This window comes from Ambystoma mexicanum, unplaced genomic scaffold (genome assembly GCF_040938575.1).
Source record: "Ambystoma mexicanum isolate Mex_15411 unplaced genomic scaffold, UKY_AmexF1_1 Mex_scaf10, whole genome shotgun sequence".
Classification (NCBI taxonomy): domain Eukaryota; kingdom Metazoa; phylum Chordata; class Amphibia; order Caudata; family Ambystomatidae; genus Ambystoma; species Ambystoma mexicanum.
Genome location: NW_027182325.1, coordinates 1,045,001 through 1,058,773, shown reverse-complemented (window position 1 = coordinate 1,058,773; position 13,773 = coordinate 1,045,001). Strand labels below are relative to the sequence as shown.

The window sequence follows — 13,773 nt, the reverse complement described above, 5'->3', positions numbered from 1 at the left end:
CAATTACTAATCATGGAGCACAAAAAAAGCCTACAGCACCTGGTATTCCCAGGCAGTCTCCCATCCAGGTACTAACTAGGCCCGACCCTGCTTAGCTTCCGAGATCGGGCGCATTCAGTGTGGTGTGGCCGTAGGCTCTGGGCCTAGTGAGTTTGTACTTTTAAGCATCTAGTCGGCTAGACCTTGCAGTTTTGAAAAGCAATTGTGAAATGGCTCACTTCCTGAACTTGGAGCACAAAAAAGCCTACAGCACCTGGTATTCCCAGGTGGTCTCCCATCCAGGTACTAACTAGGCCCGACACTGCTTAGCTTCCGAGATCAGACGAGATCGGGCGCATTCAGTGTGGTGTGGCCGTAGGCTCTGGGCCTAGTGAGTTTTGTACTTTTAAGCATCTAGTCGGCTAGACCTTGCAGTTTTGAAAGGCAATTGAGAAATGGCTCACTTCCTGAACTTGGAGTACAAAAAAGCCTACAGCACCTGGTATTCCCAGGCGGTCTCCCATCCAGGTACTAACTAGGCCCGACACTGCTTAGCTTCTGAGATCAGACGAGATCAGGCGCATTCAGTGTGGTGTGGCCGTAGGCTCTGGGCCTAGTGAGTGTTGTACTTTTAAGCATCTAGTCGGCTAGACCTTGCAGTTTTAAAAGGCAATTGAGAAAGGGCTCACTTCCTGAACTTGGAGCACAAAAAAGCCTACAGCACCTGGTATTCCCAGGCGGTCTCCCATCCAGGTACTAACTAGGCCTGACACTGCTTAACTTCCGAGATCAGACGAGATCGGGTGCATTCTGTGTGGTGTGGCCGTAGGCTCTAGGAATGCTAAGAATATTACTCTTATGCATTTGCATTTAGTAAGCTAAGCCATGCAGCCACTTGCAACATGATACCACGCTCATCGCTCGATCAGGCTCGATCAGGCGAGATATATAAGACTGGTGGGCCCATTCAGGACTCCTATGTCTGGTAGGATAACTTTAATTCATCCATCCTGTGTCTGTTGCAGGGAGGTGGAGAGAACAATCAACACAATAATGGTTTTCTTTCATGCCTCTTGAAGGACTCAATATTCTCTGTACTGCATTACATGTGAAAGTCGATTTATTACCCATGAACACACTACCTGTATGCTAATTCTATGTAAAAAGGTAGCTCCAGCCCTCATGATGTTGTCCAACATTTCCGCTATAAAACGGGATACAATTATTTTGGAAACATACCAAATTTGAAAAATAATTGAGAAGTTGCGCAATTACTAATCATGGAGCACAAAAAAGCCTACAGCACCTGGTATTCCCAGGCAGTCTCCCATCCAGGTACTAACTAGGCCTGACCCTGCTTAGCTTCCGAGATCGGGCACATTCAGTGTGGTGTGGCCGTAGGCTCTGGGCCTAGTGAGTTTTGTACTTTTAAGCATCTAGTCGGCTAGACCTTGCAGTTTTGAAAGGCAATTGTGAAATGGCTCACTTCCTGAACTTGGAGCACAAAAAAGCCTACAGCACCTGGTATTCCCAGGTGGTCTCCCATCCAGGTACTAACTAGGCCCGACACTGCTTAGCTTCCGAGATCAGACGAGATCGGGCGCAATCAGTGTGGTGTGGCCGTAGGCTCTGGGCCTAGTGAGTTTTGTACTTTTAAGCATCTAGTCAGCTAGACCTTGCAGTTTTGAAAGGCAATTGAGAAATGGCTCACTTCCTGAACTTGGAGCACAAAAAAGCCTACAGCACCTGGTATTCCCAGGCGGTCTCCCATCCAGGTACTAACGAGGCCCGACACTGCTTAGCTTCCGAGATCAGACGAGATCGGGCGCATTCAGTGTGGTGTGGCCGTAGGCTCTGGTTCTTGTGAGTTTTGTACTTTTAAGCATCTAGTCGGCTAGACCTTGCAGTTTTGAAAGGCAATTGAGAAATGGCTCACTTCCTGAACTTGGAGTACAAAAAAGCCTACAGCACCTGGTATTCCCAGGCGGTCTTCCATCCAGGTACTAACTAGGCCCGACACTGCTTAGCTTCTGAGATCAGACGAGATCAGGCACATTCAGTGTGGTGTGGCCGTAGGCTCTGGGCCTAGTGAGTTTTGTACTTTTAAGCATCTAGTCGGCTAGACCTTGCAGTTTTAAAAGGCAATTGAGAAAGGGCTCACTTCCTGAACTTGGAGCACAAAAAAGCCTACAGCACCTGGTATTCCCAGGCGGTCTCCCATCCAGGTACTAACTAGGCCTGACACTGCTTAACTTCCGAGATCAGTCGAGATCGGGTGCATTCAGTGTGGTGTGGCCGTAGGCTCTAGGAATGCTAAGAATATTACTCTTATGCATTTGCATTTAGTAAGCTAAGCCATGCAGCCACTTGCAACATGATACCACGCTCATCGCTCGATCAGCGCTCGATCAGGCGAGATATATAAGACTGGTGGGCCCATTCAGGACTCCTATGTCTGGTAGGATAACTTTAATTCATCCATCCTGTGTCTGTTGCAGGGAGGTGGAGAGAACAATCAACACAATAATGGTTTTCTTTCATGCCTCTTGAAGGACTCAATATTCTCTGTACTGCATTACATGTGAAAGTTGATTTATTACCCATGAACACACTACCTGTATGCTAATTCTATGTAAAAAGGTAGCTCCAGCCCTCATGATGTTGTCCAACATTTCCGCTATAAAACGGGATACAATTATTTTGGAAACATACCAAATTTGAAAAATAATTGAGAAGTTGCGCAATTACTAATCATGGAGCACAAAAAAAGCCTACAGCACCTGGTATTCCCAGGCAGTCTCCCATCCAGGTACTAACTAGGCCCGACCCTGCTTAGCTTCCGAGATCGGGCGCATTCAGTGTGGTGTGGCCGTAGGCTCTGGGCCTAGTGAGTTTGTACTTTTAAGCATCTAGTCGGCTAGACCTTGCAGTTTTGAAAGGCAATTGTGAAATGGCTCACTTCCTGAACTTGGAGCACAAAAAAGCCTACAGCACCTGGTATTCCCAGGTGGTCTCCCATCCAGGTACTAACTAGGCCCGACACTGCTTAGCTTCCGAGATCAGACGAGATCGGGCGCATTCAGTGTGGTGTGGCCGTAGGCTCTGGGCCTAGTGAGTTTTGTACTTTTAAGCATCTAGTCGGCTAGACCTTGCAGTTTTGAAAGGCAATTGAGAAATGGCTCACTTCCTGAACTTGGAGTACAAAAAAGCCTACAGCACCTGGTATTCCCAGGCGGTCTCCCATCCAGGTACTAACTAGGCCCGACACTGCTTAGCTTCTGAGATCAGACGAGATCAGGCGCATTCAGTGTGGTGTGGCCGTAGGCTCTGGGCCTAGTGAGTGTTGTACTTTTAAGCATCTAGTCGGCTAGACCTTGCAGTTTTAAAAGGCAATTGAGAAAGGGCTCACTTCCTGAACTTGGAGCACAAAAAAGCCTACAGCACCTGGTATTCCCAGGCGGTCTCCCATCCAGGTACTAACTAGGCCTGACACTGCTTAACTTCCGAGATCAGACGAGATCGGGTGCATTCAGTGTGGTGTGGCCATAGGCTCTAGGAATGCTAAGAATATTACTCTTATGCATTTGCATTTAGTAAGCTAAGCCATGCAGCCACTTGCAACATGATACCACGCTCATCGCTCGATCAGGCTCGATCAGGCGAGATATATAAGACTGGTGGGCCCATTCAGGACTCCTATGTCTGGTAGGATAACTTTAATTCATCCATCCTGTGTCTGTTGCAGGGAGGTGGAGAGAACAATCAACACAATAATGGTTTTCTTTCATGCCTCTTGAAGGACTCAATATTCTCGGTACTGCATTACATGTGAAAGTCGATTTATTACCCATGAACACACTACCTGTATGCTAATTCTATGTAAAAAGGTAGCTCCAGCCCTCATGATGTTGTCCAACATTTCCGCTATAAAACGGGATACAATTATTTTGGAAACATACCAAATTTGAAAAATAATTGAGAAGTTGCGCAATTACTAATCATGGAGCACAAAAAAGCCTACAGCACCTGGTATTCCCAGGCAGTCTCCCATCCAGGTACTAACTAGGCCTGACCCTGCTTAGCTTCCGAGATCGGGCACATTCAGTGTGGTGTGGCCGTAGGCTCTGGGCCTAGTGAGTTTTGTACTTTTAAGCATCTAGTCGGCTAGACCTTGCAGTTTTGAAAGGCAATTGTGAAATGGCTCACTTCCTGAACTTGGAGCACAAAAAAGCCTACAGCACCTGGTATTCCCAGGTGGTCTCCCATCCAGATACTAACTAGGCCCGACACTGCTTAGCTTCCGAGATCAGACGAAATCAGTGTGGTGTGGCCGTAGGCTCTGGGCCTAGTGAGTTTTGTACTTTTAAGCATCTAGTCAGCTAGACCTTGCAGTTTTGAAAGGCAATTGAGAAATGGCTCACTTCCTGAACTTGGAGCACAAAAAAGCCTACAGCACCTGGTATTCCCAGGCGGTCTCCCATCCAGGTACTAACGAGGCCCGACACTGCTTAGCTTCCGAGATCAGACGAGATCGGGCGCATTCAGTGTGGTGTGGCCGTAGGCTCTGGTTCTTGTGAGTTTTGTACTTTTAAGCATCTAGTCGGCTAGACCTTGCAGTTTTGAAAGGCAATTGAGAAATGGCTCACTTCCTGAACTTGGAGTACAAAAAAGCCTACAGCACCTGGTATTCCCAGGCGGTCTTCCATCCAGGTACTAACTAGGCCCGACACTGCTTAGCTTCTGAGATCAGACGAGATCAGGCACATTCAGTGTGGTGTGGCCGTAGGCTCTGGGCCTAGTGAGTTTTGTACTTTTAAGCATCTAGTCGGCTAGACCTTGCAGTTTTAAAAGGCAATTGAGAAAGGGCTCACTTCCTGAACTTGGAGCACAAAAAAGCCTACAGCACCTGGTATTCCCAGGCGGTCTCCCATCCAGGTACTAACTAGGCCTGACACTGCTTAACTTCCGAGATCAGTCGAGATCGGGTGCATTCAGTGTGGTGTGGCCGTAGGCTCTAGGAATGCTAAGAATATTACTCTTATGCATTTGCATTTAGTAAGCTAAGCCATGCAGCCACTTGCAACATGATACCACGCTCATCGCTCGATCAGCGCTCGATCAGGCGAGATATATAAGACTGGTGGGCCCATTCAGGACTCCTATGTCTGGTAGGATAACTTTAATTCATCCATCCTGTGTCTGTTGCAGGGAGGTGGAGAGAACAATCAACACAATAATGGTTTTCTTTCATGCCTCTTGAAGGACTCAATATTCTCTGTACTGCATTACATGTGAAAGTTGATTTATTACCCATGAACACACTACCTGTATGCTAATTCTATGTAAAAAGGTAGCTCCAGCCCTCATGATGTTGTCCAACATTTCCGCTATAAAACGGGATACAATTATTTTGGAAACATACCAAATTTGAAAAATAATTGAGAAGTTGCGCAATTACTAATCATGGAGCACAAAAAAAGCCTACAGCACCTGGTATTCCCAGGCAGTCTCCCATCCAGGTACTAACTAGGCCCGACCCTGCTTAGCTTCCGAGATCGGGCGCATTCAGTGTGGTGTGGCCGTAGGCTCTGGGCCTAGTGAGTTTGTACTTTTAAGCATCTAGTCGGCTAGACCTTGCAGTTTTGAAAGGCAATTGTGAAATGGCTCACTTCCTGAACTTGGAGCACAAAAAAGCCTACAGCACCTGGTATTCCCAGGTGGTCTCCCATCCAGGTACTAACTAGGCCCGACACTGCTTAGCTTCCGAGATCAGACGAGATCGGGCGCATTCAGTGTGGTGTGGCCGTAGGCTCTGGGCCTAGTGAGTTTTGTACTTTTAAGCATCTAGTCGGCTAGACCTTGCAGTTTTGAAAGGCAATTGAGAAATGGCTCACTTCCTGAACTTGGAGTACAAAAAAGCCTACAGCACCTGGTATTCCCAGGTGGTCTCCCATCCAGGTACTAACTAGGCCCGACACTGCTTAGCTTCCGAGATCAGACGAGATCGGGCGCAATCAGTGTGGTGTGGCCGTAGGCTCTGGGCCTAGTGAGTTTTGTACTTTTAAGCATCTAGTCAGCTAGACCTTGCAGTTTTGAAAGGCAATTGAGAAATGGCTCACTTCCTGAACTTGGAGCACAAAAAAGCCTACAGCACCTGGTATTCCCAGGCGGTCTCCCATCCAGGTACTAACGAGGCCCGACACTGCTTAGCTTCCGAGATCAGACGAGATCGGGCGCAATCAGTGTGGTGTGGCCTTAGGCTCTGGGCCTAGTGAGTTTTGTACTTTTAAGCATCTAGTCAGCTAGACCTTGCAATTTTGAAAGGCAATTGAGAAATGGCTCACTTCCTGAACTTGGAGCACAAAAAAGCCTACAGCACCTGGTATTCCCAGGCGGTCTCCCATCCAGGTACTAACGAGGCCCGACACTGCTTAGCTTCCGAGATCAGACGAGATCAGGCGCATTCAGTGTGGTGTGGCCGTAGGCTCTGGTTCTTGTGAGTTTTGTACTTTTAAGCATCTAGTCGGCTAGACCTTGCAGTTTTGAAAGGCAATTGAGAAATGGCTCACTTCCTGAACTTGGAGTACAAAAAAGCCTACAGCACCTGGTATTCCCAGGCGGTCTTCCATCCAGGTACTAACTAGGCCCGACACTGCTTAGCTTCTGAGATCAGACGAGATCAGGCACATTCAGTGTGGTGTGGCCGTAGGCTCTGGGCCTAGTGAGTTTTGTACTTTTAAGCATCTAGTCGGCTAGACCTTGCAGTTTTAAAAGGCAATTGAGAAAGGGCTCACTTCCTGAACTTGGAGCACAAAAAAGCCTACAGCACCTGGTATTCCCAGGCGGTCTCCCATCCAGGTACTAACTAGGCCTGACACTGCTTAACTTCCGAGATCAGTCGAGATCGGGTGCATTCAGTGTGGTGTGGCCGTAGGCTCTAGGAATGCTAAGAATATTACTCTTATGCATTTGCATTTAGTAAGCTAAGCCATGCAGCCACTTGCAACATGATACCACGCTCATCGCTCGATCAGCGCTCGATCAGGCGAGATATATAAGACTGGTGGGCCCATTCAGGACTCCTATGTCTGGTAGGATAACTTTAATTCATCCATCCTGTGTCTGTTGCAGGGAGGTGGAGAGAACAATCAACACAATAATGGTTTTCTTTCATGCCTCTTGAAGGACTCAATATTCTCTGTACTGCATTACATGTGAAAGTTGATTTATTACCCATGAACACACTACCTGTATGCTAATTCTATGTAAAAAGGTAGCTCCAGCCCTCATGATGTTGTCCAACATTTCCGCTATAAAACGGGATACAATTATTTTGGAAACATACCAAATTTGAAAAATAATTGAGAAGTTGCGCAATTACTAATCATGGAGCACAAAAAAAGCCTACAGCACCTGGTATTCCCAGGCAGTCTCCCATCCAGGTACTAACTAGGCCCGACCCTGCTTAGCTTCCGAGATCGGGCGCATTCAGTGTGGTGTGGCCGTAGGCTCTGGGCCTAGTGAGTTTGTACTTTTAAGCATCTAGTCGGCTAGACCTTGCAGTTTTGAAAAGCAATTGTGAAATGGCTCACTTCCTGAACTTGGAGCACAAAAAAGCCTACAGCACCTGGTATTCCCAGGTGGTCTCCCATCCAGGTACTAACTAGGCCCGACACTGCTTAGCTTCCGAGATCAGACGAGATCGGGCGCATTCAGTGTGGTGTGGCCGTAGGCTCTGGGCCTAGTGAGTTTTGTACTTTTAAGCATCTAGTCGGCTAGACCTTGCAGTTTTGAAAGGCAATTGAGAAATGGCTCACTTCCTGAACTTGGAGTACAAAAAAGCCTACAGCACCTGGTATTCCCAGGCGGTCTCCCATCCAGGTACTAACTAGGCCCGACACTGCTTAGCTTCTGAGATCAGACGAGATCAGGCGCATTCAGTGTGGTGTGGCCGTAGGCTCTGGGCCTAGTGAGTGTTGTACTTTTAAGCATCTAGTCGGCTAGACCTTGCAGTTTTAAAAGGCAATTGAGAAAGGGCTCACTTCCTGAACTTGGAGCACAAAAAAGCCTACAGCACCTGGTATTCCCAGGCGGTCTCCCATCCAGGTACTAACTAGGCCTGACACTGCTTAACTTCCGAGATCAGACGAGATCGGGTGCATTCTGTGTGGTGTGGCCGTAGGCTCTAGGAATGCTAAGAATATTACTCTTATGCATTTGCATTTAGTAAGCTAAGCCATGCAGCCACTTGCAACATGATACCACGCTCATCGCTCGATCAGGCTCGATCAGGCGAGATATATAAGACTGGTGGGCCCATTCAGGACTCCTATGTCTGGTAGGATAACTTTAATTCATCCATCCTGTGTCTGTTGCAGGGAGGTGGAGAGAACAATCAACACAATAATGGTTTTCTTTCATGCCTCTTGAAGGACTCAATATTCTCTGTACTGCATTACATGTGAAAGTCGATTTATTACCCATGAACACACTACCTGTATGCTAATTCTATGTAAAAAGGTAGCTCCAGCCCTCATGATGTTGTCCAACATTTCCGCTATAAAACGGGATACAATTATTTTGGAAACATACCAAATTTGAAAAATAATTGAGAAGTTGCGCAATTACTAATCATGGAGCACAAAAAAGCCTACAGCACCTGGTATTCCCAGGCAGTCTCCCATCCAGGTACTAACTAGGCCTGACCCTGCTTAGCTTCCGAGATCGGGCACATTCAGTGTGGTGTGGCCGTAGGCTCTGGGCCTAGTGAGTTTTGTACTTTTAAGCATCTAGTCGGCTAGACCTTGCAGTTTTGAAAGGCAATTGTGAAATGGCTCACTTCCTGAACTTGGAGCACAAAAAAGCCTACAGCACCTGGTATTCCCAGGTGGTCTCCCATCCAGGTACTAACTAGGCCCGACACTGCTTAGCTTCCGAGATCAGACGAGATCGGGCGCAATCAGTGTGGTGTGGCCGTAGGCTCTGGGCCTAGTGAGTTTTGTACTTTTAAGCATCTAGTCAGCTAGACCTTGCAGTTTTGAAAGGCAATTGAGAAATGGCTCACTTCCTGAACTTGGAGCACAAAAAAGCCTACAGCACCTGGTATTCCCAGGCGGTCTCCCATCCAGGTACTAACGAGGCCCGACACTGCTTAGCTTCCGAGATCAGACGAGATCGGGCGCATTCAGTGTGGTGTGGCCGTAGGCTCTGGTTCTTGTGAGTTTTGTACTTTTAAGCATCTAGTCGGCTAGACCTTGCAGTTTTGAAAGGCAATTGAGAAATGGCTCACTTCCTGAACTTGGAGTACAAAAAAGCCTACAGCACCTGGTATTCCCAGGCGGTCTTCCATCCAGGTACTAACTAGGCCCGACACTGCTTAGCTTCTGAGATCAGACGAGATCAGGCACATTCAGTGTGGTGTGGCCGTAGGCTCTGGGCCTAGTGAGTTTTGTACTTTTAAGCATCTAGTCGGCTAGACCTTGCAGTTTTAAAAGGCAATTGAGAAAGGGCTCACTTCCTGAACTTGGAGCACAAAAAAGCCTACAGCACCTGGTATTCCCAGGCGGTCTCCCATCCAGGTACTAACTAGGCCTGACACTGCTTAACTTCCGAGATCAGTCGAGATCGGGTGCATTCAGTGTGGTGTGGCCGTAGGCTCTAGGAATGCTAAGAATATTACTCTTATGCATTTGCATTTAGTAAGCTAAGCCATGCAGCCACTTGCAACATGATACCACGCTCATCGCTCGATCAGCGCTCGATCAGGCGAGATATATAAGACTGGTGGGCCCATTCAGGACTCCTATGTCTGGTAGGATAACTTTAATTCATCCATCCTGTGTCTGTTGCAGGGAGGTGGAGAGAACAATCAACACAATAATGGTTTTCTTTCATGCCTCTTGAAGGACTCAATATTCTCTGTACTGCATTACATGTGAAAGTTGATTTATTACCCATGAACACACTACCTGTATGCTAATTCTATGTAAAAAGGTAGCTCCAGCCCTCATGATGTTGTCCAACATTTCCGCTATAAAACGGGATACAATTATTTTGGAAACATACCAAATTTGAAAAATAATTGAGAAGTTGCGCAATTACTAATCATGGAGCACAAAAAAAGCCTACAGCACCTGGTATTCCCAGGCAGTCTCCCATCCAGGTACTAACTAGGCCCGACCCTGCTTAGCTTCCGAGATCGGGCGCATTCAGTGTGGTGTGGCCGTAGGCTCTGGGCCTAGTGAGTTTGTACTTTTAAGCATCTAGTCGGCTAGACCTTGCAGTTTTGAAAGGCAATTGTGAAATGGCTCACTTCCTGAACTTGGAGCACAAAAAAGCCTACAGCACCTGGTATTCCCAGGTGGTCTCCCATCCAGGTACTAACTAGGCCCGACACTGCTTAGCTTCCGAGATCAGACGAGATCGGGCGCATTCAGTGTGGTGTGGCCGTAGGCTCTGGGCCTCGTGAGTTTTGTACTTTTAAGCATCTAGTCGGCTAGACCTTGCAGTTTTGAAAGGCAATTGAGAAATGGCTCACTTCCTGAACTTGGAGTACAAAAAAGCCTACAGCACCTGGTATTCCCAGGCGGTCTCCCATCCAGGTACTAACTAGGCCCGACACTGCTTAGCTTCTGAGATCAGACGAGATCAGGCGCATTCAGTGTGGTGTGGCCGTAGGCTCTGGGCCTAGTGAGTGTTGTACTTTTAAGCATCTAGTCGGCTAGACCTTGCAGTTTTAAAAGGCAATTGAGAAAGGGCTCACTTCCTGAACTTGGAGCACAAAAAAGCCTACAGCACCTGGTATTCCCAGGCGGTCTCCCATCCAGGTACTAACTAGGCCTGACACTGCTTAACTTCCGAGATCAGACGAGATCGGGTGCATTCAGTGTGGTGTGGCCATAGGCTCTAGGAATGCTAAGAATATTACTCTTATGCATTTGCATTTAGTAAGCTAAGCCATGCAGCCACTTGCAACATGATACCACGCTCATCGCTCGATCAGGCTCGATCAGGCGAGATATATAAGACTGGTGGGCCCATTCAGGACTCCTATGTCTGGTAGGATAACTTTAATTCATCCATCCTGTGTCTGTTGCAGGGAGGTGGAGAGAACAATCAACACAATAATGGTTTTCTTTCATGCCTCTTGAAGGACTCAATATTCTCGGTACTGCATTACATGTGAAAGTCGATTTATTACCCATGAACACACTACCTGTATGCTAATTCTATGTAAAAAGGTAGCTCCAGCCCTCATGATGTTGTCCAACATTTCCGCTATAAAACGGGATACAATTATTTTGGAAACATACCAAATTTGAAAAATAATTGAGAAGTTGCGCAATTACTAATCATGGAGCACAAAAAAGCCTACAGCACCTGGTATTCCCAGGCAGTCTCCCATCCAGGTACTAACTAGGCCTGACCCTGCTTAGCTTCCGAGATCGGGCACATTCAGTGTGGTGTGGCCGTAGGCTCTGGGCCTAGTGAGTTTTGTACTTTTAAGCATCTAGTCGGCTAGACCTTGCAGTTTTGAAAGGCAATTGTGAAATGGCTCACTTCCTGAACTTGGAGCACAAAAAAGCCTACAGCACCTGGTATTCCCAGGTGGTCTCCCATCCAGATACTAACTAGGCCCGACACTGCTTAGCTTCCGAGATCAGACGAAATCAGTGTGGTGTGGCCGTAGGCTCTGGGCCTAGTGAGTTTTGTACTTTTAAGCATCTAGTCAGCTAGACCTTGCAGTTTTGAAAGGCAATTGAGAAATGGCTCACTTCCTGAACTTGGAGCACAAAAAAGCCTACAGCACCTGGTATTCCCAGGCGGTCTCCCATCCAGGTACTAACGAGGCCCGACACTGCTTAGCTTCCGAGATCAGACGAGATCGGGCGCATTCAGTGTGGTGTGGCCGTAGGCTCTGGTTCTTGTGAGTTTTGTACTTTTAAGCATCTAGTCGGCTAGACCTTGCAGTTTTGAAAGGCAATTGAGAAATGGCTCACTTCCTGAACTTGGAGTACAAAAAAGCCTACAGCACCTGGTATTCCCAGGCGGTCTTCCATCCAGGTACTAACTAGGCCCGACACTGCTTAGCTTCTGAGATCAGACGAGATCAGGCACATTCAGTGTGGTGTGGCCGTAGGCTCTGGGCCTAGTGAGTTTTGTACTTTTAAGCATCTAGTCGGCTAGACCTTGCAGTTTTAAAAGGCAATTGAGAAAGGGCTCACTTCCTGAACTTGGAGCACAAAAAAGCCTACAGCACCTGGTATTCCCAGGCGGTCTCCCATCCAGGTACTAACTAGGCCTGACACTGCTTAACTTCCGAGATCAGTCGAGATCGGGTGCATTCAGTGTGGTGTGGCCGTAGGCTCTAGGAATGCTAAGAATATTACTCTTATGCATTTGCATTTAGTAAGCTAAGCCATGCAGCCACTTGCAACATGATACCACGCTCATCGCTCGATCAGCGCTCGATCAGGCGAGATATATAAGACTGGTGGGCCCATTCAGGACTCCTATGTCTGGTAGGATAACTTTAATTCATCCATCCTGTGTCTGTTGCAGGGAGGTGGAGAGAACAATCAACACAATAATGGTTTTCTTTCATGCCTCTTGAAGGACTCAATATTCTCTGTACTGCATTACATGTGAAAGTTGATTTATTACCCATGAACACACTACCTGTATGCTAATTCTATGTAAAAAGGTAGCTCCAGCCCTCATGATGTTGTCCAACATTTCCGCTATAAAACGGGATACAATTATTTTGGAAACATACCAAATTTGAAAAATAATTGAGAAGTTGCGCAATTACTAATCATGGAGCACAAAAAAAGCCTACAGCACCTGGTATTCCCAGGCAGTCTCCCATCCAGGTACTAACTAGGCCCGACCCTGCTTAGCTTCCGAGATCGGGCGCATTCAGTGTGGTGTGGCCGTAGGCTCTGGGCCTAGTGAGTTTGTACTTTTAAGCATCTAGTCGGCTAGACCTTGCAGTTTTGAAAGGCAATTGTGAAATGGCTCACTTCCTGAACTTGGAGCACAAAAAAGCCTACAGCACCTGGTATTCCCAGGTGGTCTCCCATCCAGGTACTAACTAGGCCCGACACTGCTTAGCTTCCGAGATCAGACGAGATCGGGCGCATTCAGTGTGGTGTGGCCGTAGGCTCTGGGCCTAGTGAGTTTTGTACTTTTAAGCATCTAGTCGGCTAGACCTTGCAGTTTTGAAAGGCAATTGAGAAATGGCTCACTTCCTGAACTTGGAGTACAAAAAAGCCTACAGCACCTGGTATTCCCAGGCGGTCTCCCATCCAGGTACTAACTAGGCCCGACACTGCTTAGCTTCTGAGATCAGACGAGATCAGGCGCATTCAGTGTGGTGTGGCCGTAGGCTCTGGGCCTAGTGAGTGTTGTACTTTTAAGCATCTAGTCGGCTAGACCTTGCAGTTTTAAAAGGCAATTGAGAAAGGGCTCACTTCCTGAACTTGGAGCACAAAAAAGCCTACAGCACCTGGTATTCCCAGGCGGTCTCCCATCCAGGTACTAACTAGGCCTGACACTGCTTAACTTCCGAGATCGGGTGCATTCAGTGTGGTGTGGCCATAGGCTCTAGGAATGCTAAGAATATTACTCTTATGCATTTGCATTTAGTAAGCTAAGCCATGCAGCCACTTGCAACATGATACCACGCTCATCGCTCGATCAGGCTCGATCAGGCGAGATATATAAGACTGGTGGGCCCATTCAGGACTCCTATGTCTGGTAGGATAACTTTAATTCATCCATCCTGTGTCTGTT

General features: G+C 47.3%; 34 non-coding genes and 13 pseudogenes across 34 annotated transcripts; all 47 read right to left on the bottom strand.

The window, feature by feature from the left end:
- Window positions 1–27: 27 nt before the first annotated feature.
- On the bottom strand, window positions 28–136 carry LOC138543380 (5S ribosomal RNA; annotated as a pseudogene).
- A 105-nt stretch (window positions 137–241) lies between these two features.
- LOC138547890 (5S ribosomal RNA) lies at window positions 242–360 on the bottom strand. The gene has a single exon (XR_011291714.1). It is a non-coding gene; the product is annotated as a 5S ribosomal RNA (ribosomal RNA).
- Window positions 361–466: 106 nt separating this feature from the next.
- LOC138540180 (5S ribosomal RNA) lies at window positions 467–585 on the bottom strand. Its single transcript, XR_011288236.1, has one exon. It is a non-coding gene; the product is annotated as a 5S ribosomal RNA (ribosomal RNA).
- A 106-nt stretch (window positions 586–691) lies between these two features.
- LOC138537978 (5S ribosomal RNA) lies at window positions 692–810 on the bottom strand. The gene has a single exon (XR_011286095.1). It is a non-coding gene; the product is annotated as a 5S ribosomal RNA (ribosomal RNA).
- Window positions 811–1,273: 463 nt separating this feature from the next.
- LOC138546106 (5S ribosomal RNA) lies at window positions 1,274–1,382 on the bottom strand (annotated as a pseudogene).
- A 106-nt stretch (window positions 1,383–1,488) lies between these two features.
- LOC138547631 (5S ribosomal RNA) lies at window positions 1,489–1,607 on the bottom strand. The gene has a single exon (XR_011291464.1). It is a non-coding gene; the product is annotated as a 5S ribosomal RNA (ribosomal RNA).
- Window positions 1,608–1,713: 106 nt separating this feature from the next.
- On the bottom strand, window positions 1,714–1,832 carry LOC138549947 (5S ribosomal RNA). The gene has a single exon (XR_011293715.1). It is a non-coding gene; the product is annotated as a 5S ribosomal RNA (ribosomal RNA).
- A 106-nt stretch (window positions 1,833–1,938) lies between these two features.
- On the bottom strand, window positions 1,939–2,057 carry LOC138539604 (5S ribosomal RNA). Its single transcript, XR_011287668.1, has one exon. It is a non-coding gene; the product is annotated as a 5S ribosomal RNA (ribosomal RNA).
- Window positions 2,058–2,163: 106 nt separating this feature from the next.
- Window positions 2,164–2,282, bottom strand: LOC138538392 (5S ribosomal RNA). Its single transcript, XR_011286494.1, has one exon. It is a non-coding gene; the product is annotated as a 5S ribosomal RNA (ribosomal RNA).
- Window positions 2,283–2,747: 465 nt separating this feature from the next.
- Window positions 2,748–2,856, bottom strand: LOC138543379 (5S ribosomal RNA; annotated as a pseudogene).
- A 105-nt stretch (window positions 2,857–2,961) lies between these two features.
- LOC138547878 (5S ribosomal RNA) lies at window positions 2,962–3,080 on the bottom strand. Its single transcript, XR_011291703.1, has one exon. It is a non-coding gene; the product is annotated as a 5S ribosomal RNA (ribosomal RNA).
- Window positions 3,081–3,186: 106 nt separating this feature from the next.
- Window positions 3,187–3,305, bottom strand: LOC138540167 (5S ribosomal RNA). The gene has a single exon (XR_011288224.1). It is a non-coding gene; the product is annotated as a 5S ribosomal RNA (ribosomal RNA).
- A 106-nt stretch (window positions 3,306–3,411) lies between these two features.
- Window positions 3,412–3,530, bottom strand: LOC138550939 (5S ribosomal RNA). Its single transcript, XR_011294680.1, has one exon. It is a non-coding gene; the product is annotated as a 5S ribosomal RNA (ribosomal RNA).
- Window positions 3,531–3,993: 463 nt separating this feature from the next.
- LOC138546105 (5S ribosomal RNA) lies at window positions 3,994–4,102 on the bottom strand (annotated as a pseudogene).
- Window positions 4,103–4,208: 106 nt separating this feature from the next.
- LOC138546599 (5S ribosomal RNA) lies at window positions 4,209–4,317 on the bottom strand (annotated as a pseudogene).
- Window positions 4,318–4,423: 106 nt separating this feature from the next.
- On the bottom strand, window positions 4,424–4,542 carry LOC138549946 (5S ribosomal RNA). The gene has a single exon (XR_011293714.1). It is a non-coding gene; the product is annotated as a 5S ribosomal RNA (ribosomal RNA).
- Window positions 4,543–4,648: 106 nt separating this feature from the next.
- On the bottom strand, window positions 4,649–4,767 carry LOC138539603 (5S ribosomal RNA). Its single transcript, XR_011287667.1, has one exon. It is a non-coding gene; the product is annotated as a 5S ribosomal RNA (ribosomal RNA).
- Window positions 4,768–4,873: 106 nt separating this feature from the next.
- Window positions 4,874–4,992, bottom strand: LOC138538391 (5S ribosomal RNA). The gene has a single exon (XR_011286493.1). It is a non-coding gene; the product is annotated as a 5S ribosomal RNA (ribosomal RNA).
- Window positions 4,993–5,457: 465 nt separating this feature from the next.
- On the bottom strand, window positions 5,458–5,566 carry LOC138543377 (5S ribosomal RNA; annotated as a pseudogene).
- A 105-nt stretch (window positions 5,567–5,671) lies between these two features.
- Window positions 5,672–5,790, bottom strand: LOC138547867 (5S ribosomal RNA). Its single transcript, XR_011291692.1, has one exon. It is a non-coding gene; the product is annotated as a 5S ribosomal RNA (ribosomal RNA).
- Window positions 5,791–5,896: 106 nt separating this feature from the next.
- Window positions 5,897–6,015, bottom strand: LOC138547630 (5S ribosomal RNA). The gene has a single exon (XR_011291463.1). It is a non-coding gene; the product is annotated as a 5S ribosomal RNA (ribosomal RNA).
- Window positions 6,016–6,121: 106 nt separating this feature from the next.
- Window positions 6,122–6,240, bottom strand: LOC138542103 (5S ribosomal RNA). The gene has a single exon (XR_011290091.1). It is a non-coding gene; the product is annotated as a 5S ribosomal RNA (ribosomal RNA).
- Window positions 6,241–6,346: 106 nt separating this feature from the next.
- Window positions 6,347–6,465, bottom strand: LOC138537847 (5S ribosomal RNA). The gene has a single exon (XR_011285968.1). It is a non-coding gene; the product is annotated as a 5S ribosomal RNA (ribosomal RNA).
- A 106-nt stretch (window positions 6,466–6,571) lies between these two features.
- LOC138539602 (5S ribosomal RNA) lies at window positions 6,572–6,690 on the bottom strand. The gene has a single exon (XR_011287666.1). It is a non-coding gene; the product is annotated as a 5S ribosomal RNA (ribosomal RNA).
- Window positions 6,691–6,796: 106 nt separating this feature from the next.
- On the bottom strand, window positions 6,797–6,915 carry LOC138538390 (5S ribosomal RNA). Its single transcript, XR_011286492.1, has one exon. It is a non-coding gene; the product is annotated as a 5S ribosomal RNA (ribosomal RNA).
- Window positions 6,916–7,380: 465 nt separating this feature from the next.
- On the bottom strand, window positions 7,381–7,489 carry LOC138543376 (5S ribosomal RNA; annotated as a pseudogene).
- A 105-nt stretch (window positions 7,490–7,594) lies between these two features.
- Window positions 7,595–7,713, bottom strand: LOC138547855 (5S ribosomal RNA). The gene has a single exon (XR_011291681.1). It is a non-coding gene; the product is annotated as a 5S ribosomal RNA (ribosomal RNA).
- Window positions 7,714–7,819: 106 nt separating this feature from the next.
- LOC138540156 (5S ribosomal RNA) lies at window positions 7,820–7,938 on the bottom strand. The gene has a single exon (XR_011288213.1). It is a non-coding gene; the product is annotated as a 5S ribosomal RNA (ribosomal RNA).
- A 106-nt stretch (window positions 7,939–8,044) lies between these two features.
- Window positions 8,045–8,163, bottom strand: LOC138537977 (5S ribosomal RNA). The gene has a single exon (XR_011286094.1). It is a non-coding gene; the product is annotated as a 5S ribosomal RNA (ribosomal RNA).
- Window positions 8,164–8,626: 463 nt separating this feature from the next.
- LOC138546103 (5S ribosomal RNA) lies at window positions 8,627–8,735 on the bottom strand (annotated as a pseudogene).
- A 106-nt stretch (window positions 8,736–8,841) lies between these two features.
- Window positions 8,842–8,960, bottom strand: LOC138547629 (5S ribosomal RNA). The gene has a single exon (XR_011291462.1). It is a non-coding gene; the product is annotated as a 5S ribosomal RNA (ribosomal RNA).
- A 106-nt stretch (window positions 8,961–9,066) lies between these two features.
- On the bottom strand, window positions 9,067–9,185 carry LOC138549945 (5S ribosomal RNA). The gene has a single exon (XR_011293713.1). It is a non-coding gene; the product is annotated as a 5S ribosomal RNA (ribosomal RNA).
- Window positions 9,186–9,291: 106 nt separating this feature from the next.
- On the bottom strand, window positions 9,292–9,410 carry LOC138539601 (5S ribosomal RNA). Its single transcript, XR_011287665.1, has one exon. It is a non-coding gene; the product is annotated as a 5S ribosomal RNA (ribosomal RNA).
- Window positions 9,411–9,516: 106 nt separating this feature from the next.
- LOC138538389 (5S ribosomal RNA) lies at window positions 9,517–9,635 on the bottom strand. The gene has a single exon (XR_011286491.1). It is a non-coding gene; the product is annotated as a 5S ribosomal RNA (ribosomal RNA).
- A 465-nt stretch (window positions 9,636–10,100) lies between these two features.
- LOC138543375 (5S ribosomal RNA) lies at window positions 10,101–10,209 on the bottom strand (annotated as a pseudogene).
- A 105-nt stretch (window positions 10,210–10,314) lies between these two features.
- On the bottom strand, window positions 10,315–10,433 carry LOC138547843 (5S ribosomal RNA). Its single transcript, XR_011291670.1, has one exon. It is a non-coding gene; the product is annotated as a 5S ribosomal RNA (ribosomal RNA).
- A 106-nt stretch (window positions 10,434–10,539) lies between these two features.
- Window positions 10,540–10,658, bottom strand: LOC138540144 (5S ribosomal RNA). Its single transcript, XR_011288202.1, has one exon. It is a non-coding gene; the product is annotated as a 5S ribosomal RNA (ribosomal RNA).
- Window positions 10,659–10,764: 106 nt separating this feature from the next.
- Window positions 10,765–10,883, bottom strand: LOC138550938 (5S ribosomal RNA). Its single transcript, XR_011294679.1, has one exon. It is a non-coding gene; the product is annotated as a 5S ribosomal RNA (ribosomal RNA).
- A 463-nt stretch (window positions 10,884–11,346) lies between these two features.
- Window positions 11,347–11,455, bottom strand: LOC138546102 (5S ribosomal RNA; annotated as a pseudogene).
- Window positions 11,456–11,561: 106 nt separating this feature from the next.
- On the bottom strand, window positions 11,562–11,670 carry LOC138546598 (5S ribosomal RNA; annotated as a pseudogene).
- Window positions 11,671–11,776: 106 nt separating this feature from the next.
- On the bottom strand, window positions 11,777–11,895 carry LOC138549944 (5S ribosomal RNA). The gene has a single exon (XR_011293712.1). It is a non-coding gene; the product is annotated as a 5S ribosomal RNA (ribosomal RNA).
- Window positions 11,896–12,001: 106 nt separating this feature from the next.
- On the bottom strand, window positions 12,002–12,120 carry LOC138539600 (5S ribosomal RNA). The gene has a single exon (XR_011287664.1). It is a non-coding gene; the product is annotated as a 5S ribosomal RNA (ribosomal RNA).
- A 106-nt stretch (window positions 12,121–12,226) lies between these two features.
- On the bottom strand, window positions 12,227–12,345 carry LOC138538388 (5S ribosomal RNA). Its single transcript, XR_011286490.1, has one exon. It is a non-coding gene; the product is annotated as a 5S ribosomal RNA (ribosomal RNA).
- A 465-nt stretch (window positions 12,346–12,810) lies between these two features.
- LOC138543374 (5S ribosomal RNA) lies at window positions 12,811–12,919 on the bottom strand (annotated as a pseudogene).
- Window positions 12,920–13,024: 105 nt separating this feature from the next.
- Window positions 13,025–13,143, bottom strand: LOC138547831 (5S ribosomal RNA). Its single transcript, XR_011291659.1, has one exon. It is a non-coding gene; the product is annotated as a 5S ribosomal RNA (ribosomal RNA).
- A 106-nt stretch (window positions 13,144–13,249) lies between these two features.
- LOC138540132 (5S ribosomal RNA) lies at window positions 13,250–13,368 on the bottom strand. The gene has a single exon (XR_011288190.1). It is a non-coding gene; the product is annotated as a 5S ribosomal RNA (ribosomal RNA).
- A 106-nt stretch (window positions 13,369–13,474) lies between these two features.
- Window positions 13,475–13,583, bottom strand: LOC138542880 (5S ribosomal RNA; annotated as a pseudogene).
- Window positions 13,584–13,773: the final 190 nt, after the last annotated feature.